The sequence below is a fragment of the Callithrix jacchus genome, chromosome 3 (genome assembly GCF_049354715.1).
Source record: "Callithrix jacchus isolate 240 chromosome 3, calJac240_pri, whole genome shotgun sequence".
Classification (NCBI taxonomy): domain Eukaryota; kingdom Metazoa; phylum Chordata; class Mammalia; order Primates; family Cebidae; genus Callithrix; species Callithrix jacchus.
In genome coordinates, this window is record NC_133504.1 from 59937026 (window position 1) to 59945402 (window position 8377).

The 8377-nt window shown below is 33.3% G+C and overlaps 1 non-coding gene across 1 annotated transcript; it reads left to right on the top strand.

Moving 5' to 3' along the window:
- The first annotated feature begins 984 nt into the window (after positions 1 to 984).
- LOC118152631 (small nucleolar RNA U13) lies at positions 985 to 1092 on the top strand. Its single transcript, XR_004741367.1, has one exon. It is a non-coding gene; the product is annotated as a small nucleolar RNA U13 (small nucleolar RNA).
- The last annotated feature ends 7285 nt before the right edge of the window (positions 1093 to 8377 follow it).

Here is an 8377-nt window from a genome sequence, read left to right on the forward strand (position 1 = left end):
TGTAAAAATGGCCATACTGCCCAAAGTAATTTATACATTCAATGCTATTCCCATCAAGCTACCACTGGCTTTCTTGACAGAATTAGAAAAAAACTACTTTAAATTTCATATTGAACCAAAAAAGAGCTTGTATAGACAAGATAATTATTAGCAAAAAGAACAAAGCTAGAGGCATCACACTACCTGATTTCAAACTATACTACAATGCTACAGTAACCAAATCAGCATGGTACTGGTACAAAAACATATATAGAGACCAATGAAACAGAACAGAGGCCTCGGAAATAACACCACACATCTACAACCATTTGAACTTTGACAAACCTGACAAAAACAAGCAATGGGAAAAAAAAAATTCCCTGTTTTATAAATGGTTTTGGGAAAACTGGCTAGCCATATGCAGAAAGTGAAACTGGACTCCTCCTTATACTTTATACAAAAATTAACTCAAGATGAATTAAAGACCTAGCACTATAAAAACCCTATGAGAAAACCTAGGCAATACCATTGAGGACATAGGTATTGGGAAAGACTTCATGACCAACACGCCAAAAGCAATGGCAACAAAAACCAAAATTGACAAATGGGATCTAATCCAACTAAAGATCTTCTGTACAGCAAAAGAAACTATCATCAGAGTGAACAGGTAACCTACAGATTAGAGAACACTTTTTGCAATCTATCCGTTTGACAAAGGGGTTCCAGGGTCAACAAGGAACTTCAACAAATTTACAAGAAAAAAACAACCCCATAGGTGGAGGATATGTAACAAACCTGCACATTCCACACATGTATTGTAGAACTTAACGTATAATTTAAAAATTTTTTTAAATGTTCTAAAAGATATGAAAAAAACAAAGTGACTGTATTCAAAGTGTTCAAAGATATCTCTCATCAAAAATAAAGTAAATTAAAAACTGGAATATTATCATTATGTGATGTTTGAAAGGAATTACTCTAAAGCATTCAAAATAATCTCTCCTGATGCTTTTGTAGTTCAAGAGTGTGATGATTGGATGATCACACACATGTGTGAGATGTGGCACCCTTGACCCTTGTTACACCATTAGCACATTATCCATTGTCATGAAATAAAAAGAAGAAAAATAATCTCTTAAAATTTCTAAAGAGAAAAGCAAATTATAATCATTAAATAGTAACTTTTTCAGATTCATCATCTGCTCTGAAAACATCAAAATTTTAAGTCAAAATAATTAAACAAAAATGTTTTGAAACCTTATTCACATCTATTTAAATATTTTAGTAAAAAGAATACCATTTTCAATGATCACAGAAAAGAAGAATGGAATTTAATTGATCATGATTTTTTTTCCCTAGAATGTATTTGACACCACATATTCATTCAAATAAAATCACACTCACATCTTAATTTGTTTATTTCTATAAAAACATGCCAGGGAATAGGCTGACAAAATATTTATTATTATATTTTATACTAACAAGCACTAGGAGCCATAAGCTATGACTTTTCTTATTTATGATATCAGTTGTCCTTACCTGATAGTATCTGAAAACACACACATTTGTGATTCAAATTATAAAATTATAGTTAAAGATAAAGGAACAATGGATGGAAGTAGACAGGATGAAAAAACCATTTGATAGGTAATAAGATTAAAACCTTTATTTCTATTGTATATAGGTGTTTAAGAATAAAACATGTATCTATCTGAACAAGCAGTACACAAGGAGAGAAATTAAAATATAGCATTTGCCACTTTACTGCTCTTTTCATTATTAAAAAATATAGGATTTTATAAATTTCCTATGCAGTTGCATTTTTAGACTTTTATAATACCTGCATTTTTTTTTAAGTTTTTGTTAAAGGGAACTAAGAGTTCTATACACAATAGTCTAGGTCATTAAATCACAAACCATATTTTATTCTGATTATGTAATGCCAGAATTATTCCACTTTTTGGGAAATTCGAGCTATTCGTACACATCTTATTACTGTGTTTGCATACGATCAGCACCCCCCATCACTGCCTTCAGTAAGCAACATGGGGATAGTGAATCAGAGATAATTATGTTCTTTTTCTTCTGAAATTTTACCCATGAATCAGTTAATTTATATGGAGATCTGGTAAGCTCACCATGCCATTTGTACTTCTTAATCCTTCTTTTATTAGCTATACTTATGAGAAAATTATACCATTATTTTCCTACAATCCTCAAGGCTCTATTAATTTGTATAGTCAAAAATACTTTCAAGTGGCCTTTCTTTCTGATTGAAGAATTATTCACAGTGTGTCTCAGTTTAACTGAATGTGTCTCATTATTTATATGTGTACACTTTATTCTGTGGGTAAGAATAAGCGCTGAGGAAAGCCAGGTCTTAACAGGTCCTGAAATTTGCTGTATATGTCAGGGGTTCTTAGTCTGTATCCATCAGTGCTATACCCCTCTCAAAGGCTGGAGTAATTTTTATAGTCGTTTATTGACATTATTTTTGTTAAGACAAGGTTGATTTATGAGTGAGGGCAGAAAGAGATTGTGTCTTCTAAACTCAATTTCTGTCAATTAACAGTTGTGGGAGATTTCTAGCCTTACATGGCAACAGTAAAAAGAGTATATGGAAAATAGAACTATGCCCATTGATTAATAATTTGTTTTCCCCATTCCCCTGGCACACAGTAGGCCTCTAACATTGAAATTTCATTTCCATCGATATTTTTGAGATGTTAAATTTACAGAGTTTATTTATCCAGTCTTCTCTTTTTACTCCAATTTTTGTAAAAACCTCAAAGTTTAAATGAGCACTTAAAACACCGTTTTATTCTTTTGCCGAATTCTTTGTTATGCAGATCGAAGGAAATTAAAATTCTTAATCTCAGTAAAATAACAGACGCATATACATTAGGGAAGTATAAATTGAAAAGTTGGATATTTCCCAAAGGGTTATGTCCCTGTGCCAAGTGAGTCCTGCAGATTTCAGGGAGCAGTCAGACTGGGACATAGCTAGTGAGCTCAAGACAGGGGCTACTGTGACAAGAAATAGTGCCAAAGACAGAGTATTAGGAGATGAAGACAAAAACTGAAACCCAGTTTTTGTTAGCATTTGGAACATTATAAAATCATTTGGCTCATAAATCAAACACGGATGTTGAACATTTTTGAACAGATATATGATGTGCTAAATTATATTCTATCACCATCACTGTAAATGGTGAGCACTCAAATGAGTCTAGACTGTAAACTTAGTAGAATATTGTTTTAAGGCATGACAATAATCCAGGTAAGAGATGATGGCAGCTTTTAAGTAGTAGAGATGAGAAAAATGATTTGATTCTGGTTATTTTTGAAAGATTTTCTGATAGATTTGATGTGGGTGTGAAAGAAAGAGAGACACTGGAGCCCATTCAAGGATGCTGGCTTAGTCAAACAGAAGGAAGACAATGCCATTTGTGTCATGGAAAGACTTTCACAGCAATTGATCTGATAAAGGTGAGAAGTTCAGTTTTGAAGATGTTAAGTGTAATTTGCTTATTAATTAGGAGTGTGGTGTGTGTGTGTGTGTGTGTGTGTGTGTGTGTATCTGAATCCTGGCATTTAAATATATATGGACAGAATTCAGATAAGTCTATAGTGGAGTTATAAATTTGAAAGTTGTCTGCATAGAAAATGGTATTCAAAGCCCTAAACACTGAATACGATTACCCAATGAGTTACTGTTGATAGGAAAGAGGAAAAGAAAAGGTGGAAGAAAGAGGGAGAGAAGCTTGAAGTGGCTGGTGATGTCAGAGGAACCAAGGACAGGAGTGTGGTCAGCAGAAACCAAGGTCAGTCAAATCTAAGAAGTGGTTAAAGAAGAAGGGAGTAATTTGCTGGGAGAAATAATGTTTATACATCAAGTAGATTGCTGACAGAAAACAGATGGTTAGAATTAGCAATATTGATAGTCCCTGATGATTTGTAAAAGAGTCATACATACCAATATACAAACAAATTCTGGTGAAAGTGTGCCTAATTGAAGCTGTTATAGTTGTCTCAAAAGAGAATGGGAAAATAGTAATCCAATAGGAGACGGAGAATATAACACTTTATAGGAATTTACCACAAATAGGAAGGAGAAAATGAGGTCAAGAGAAGCTTCACTTTTTCTTTTTCATTTATAGGGTGAATAATGACATGTTTTAATTCATAAGAATCACTAGTAAAGAGCGAAAATATTAAAACATACCAAAGAAACATGAACCTTTGGAGCAATGATTAAGCAGGTAAGGCAGAACGGGATCTAGAGGAAAGGAAAATCTTAAGAACACAGGATTCAACCATATCAGCAGAAAGATGATCAGAATTACGTGGGCACCACTTCTGGAAGTAGGTGTATAAAGTGGTGGGATTTTTTGAGAATTTTTTTTATTGGCTTCAATTTAATCAGTATTTGAAAAGTGAGTATTTGTGTTCCTATACATTAAAAGTGCTCATCTGCTCAAACTGTTAATACTGCCTATGTAATAAACATCTGGAAAGTTAAAATACATCTAAAATTAGTCAATTTAAAACATACTCCACAAATTTGATTGTAATCTACTTATCTACTGTCATCTACCTACCCAAACCAGCTTGCTCCCCACCTCACTCTTGTCTTCTGTCTTTAGAAAATTTAAAATCCACGAGAAAATTTAACCAAGATAATTTGTGCATGTGTGTGGGTAAATTGAAGGGTGTAGATAACTGCTCTTTTCAAGTCGTGCATTTTCTGTAGTAAGTGAAAGAAATCATGTTTAAATTTCTTGTGGGTGTGCATATGTAAAGATTGCAAGGTTACAGGTCATCGCTATTCGCATTCGCTTTGCAATGTTCACAATTTATAATTAGAAAATCTGCTTTTGTATGTCAAGGACATAGAAAAAATGCAAGTGTTTATAAATGAAAGAAAGAAATCAGAGCCAGAAGACTGGGAAATTGTAGAAAGATTAATAATATCATTGAAAATCCAATTTGCCTGCACAGAAAATCCTATTTTCTAGCAGAAATATTAATATCAGAGATGTCTAAATAGGTTATTTAAAGATTAAATTTCAAGGGATGGAGGAGTAAGAACAAAAACAGAGTCAAATAAATAACAACTAACATTTCAGAAACTTGAGATCTTACAGATGACGGTTATCAACATACTATCTTTTGATTATAGTAAATGGAAAAGATTATTCAGAGTTCTATATTTTGAAAGAATTTGTGGAGATCATTAAGCACATTTTCTTTAAATTAGGCCAGAGTTATTTAAGACACCCTGTGGCGCCAAATAACGGGCAAGTGCCAGAAAAAGTACGTAAATTTAATATGTATAAGCAGGATCTTAAACCCTGGCTCTACAGAGAGGGCAAAGATGGAGTTTATTTTCAGACATAAGATTAATGAACATGACTATCTTTTCATTTCATTTTATTCCTTTTAAAATGTTAGCATATTTTCAGGAAATTTATGCATTTTATTTCTTCTAAAAAGTTAGCATATTTTCAGGAAATGGATAAAATCTGTCTCAATATTTCCATATATTACAAATACATAACTATGGCAATCACATTCATGTAGATTATGTTATGAACTCTGCAGCAATTTACAGACTGGACCGGTTAGGTTTTTCTTTTTGTAATTTTTGAATTCCTAAAGAGGATTCATCTTTCCCCTAAATGTCTTTTTGGGGAACTGCGTTCATGCATGGAGGAGTTTTATTTTTTAAGTACTAGACACTATTATCTTTTATTTTTCTACTTGCTTCATCAAATAATAGCAAAACAAATGAATGAGGCAGTGTTTACCTATCTTAAAATTATCTAGGAGTTTTCCGGCTTTCAAATTTGCTTCAATATAGAATAGGAAAGATATCTTTCTCGCTTAACAGTGTGCAACTATGGTTTGTCTACCAAGTTTAGGTTTATGTGGCACTCATCATGGAGAAATATGATCTTCAGTTATACTTGTCAAACTTCTATCTATATTATAAGGCCAAAATAAAAAGTTTTATTAACTGCCTGAGATTTAAAGTAAAACTTCTATTCAATAGTAAAGATGAATTTTTTCCCATAGTGTACTTTCTTTAGAAGTGATATTATATTATTTCATAGCTTACTGTATTTGTAACTTTTGTCACTGAACATAAAATTTAAATTTCTTGAAGACAAAAACTAAACTGTTATATTGTATTTGTCTTTATAGCTGCCAGGACCCAGAAAGTGTTAACTGACCAAATATCATTTCTTAAATTAATATTTCTTAACTAAGTAAGGTATTATTTTAATTTGTGTGTTTGAGGTAGTAATAAACTCCATGTGAACAGTTTCTACTAGTGTGGAGAAAATGAGAAAATAAAATATTTCAATTAAAAAAGCATCAAATTTTTATGATAATTCAAAGTAATTAAGGGGACTGAACAGTCAAGTGATTTAGAAGATTTTTAGGTTTCAAGCTTGGAGCATAGTAATATTGCCAACCTAAGTAAAGTTAATTTGTGGATTAGAATTGTTTTATGTATTTTTATCCATTGAGATTTTGGTGTATCAGAGGGGCCAGAATTAATTTTAAGATTCATAATTGTCAGCAAGGGTATGGGAAAGTTTACATTAACTGGAACCAGAATGTGAGAGAAAGAAGAGCAAAGGCTGTGACAGAACATTGTGGAACTTGCTGAATATGAGGCCATATTCTAAACTGCTTGGTGGGACCTCAACCATTTTGTTAACGGATGTGGAGAAATAGGAACACTTTTACACTATTGGTAGGAGTGTAAACTAGTTCAACCATTGTGAAAGACAGTGGGGCAATTCCTTAAGGATGTAGAATAAAAAAGATCATTTGACCAGCAATCCGATTACTGGGTATGTACCCAAAGGATTATAAATCATTCTACTCTAGAGACACATGCACATCTATGTTTATTGTGTCACTGTTCACAGTAGCAAAGGCTTGGAACCAACTCAAATGTCCATCAATGATAGACTGGATAAAGAAAATGTGACACATATACACCATGGAACACTATGCCACTATAAAAAAGGATGATTTCATGTTCTTTGCAGGGACATGAATGAAGCTGGAAACCATCATTCTCAGGAAACTAACACAAGAACAAAAAACAAACACCACACACTCTCACTCACAGGTGGGAGTTGAGCAATGTGTGTGAACACATGGCACAGGGAGGGGAACATCACACACCGGGGCCTGTCAGGGGGTGGGGGTTGCAGGGAGGGATAGCATTAGGAGAAATACCTAATGTAGATGGCAGGTTGATGGGTGCAGCAAACCACCATGGCACATGTATACCTGTGTAACAAACCTGCACGTTTTGCACATGAACACCAGAACTTAAAGTACAGCAAAAAAATTCTATTAGATTAAAAAAATAAATAAGTTGTAAAAGTCATCTACTGACAATCAGCAAAAACATCTTGGATATAAGGAGTGGAAAATTGTGGCAATTGTTCACATGACAAATACCAAGCTTAATTATAAATACTAAATATAAGAAACCACCGTTATCAGCACAGTAGTATTAAAATTAATCTTCACTACTTGGCATTCTGCTATAATTTTATTTTCTTTCATTCTTCACAATGCTATCAGGGAGGCACTATTATTAATATTTTTTCTCCCTTTATAGAAGAGAGAACTAGGAATTAGACTAATTAAGGAAGTCACCAAATGTCACACAAAAAGCAAAGGTGAAAGTTTTTATTTGAACTTCGGCTAATTCATGCCTTTGCTTTTAACTATCACAAAATATTGATATAACGTGGCTTACAAATATTATCAATTTTATGATCATTTTATTTTTTTACTCCATACTCTAAACTGGGAATGTTGGATATTTCCTGTTAAAAAGAAACAGACCAATGAAACAGCTGTAGATGTGGCACAAATCTCTCTACATCGCTCCCTCTTTTTCTCAATCTCTTTTATCTTCCATAGAAAGGAAAAAAAAAATAGATGGCATCTCTTCTGCACTAAGTAAAGATGGAAGAAGGAATACTACTTTAATATTTTGCTCCAAGCAGAGAAAAGTCTATAGGTAATGGCACAATACCTGCGTCAAACAGCCATTTTGTCAGAGAGGCTATTGATTAGAAAGCCTCTGAAGTTTTTGCACTGTTTTTTGTTCTTTCTTTTTTTTGGCTCTGGTCTCAACTATAAACTTGGAAAGACACTTCCTTCAGCTGATTCAACTGGTTGATCCCATGTCTCCCCTCACACAATTTGTGGAAGGATTGATCTACCTGAGACGTAGTTGAGTACAGGCGTTAAGGGTCCAGGTTCTGAAAACAGACTCAGTTTAAATTCCAGCACCATCGCTTACTTACTTAGTCCCAGGATAAAATTTACTAAGCTTTATCTGCCCCAGTTTCTTCAT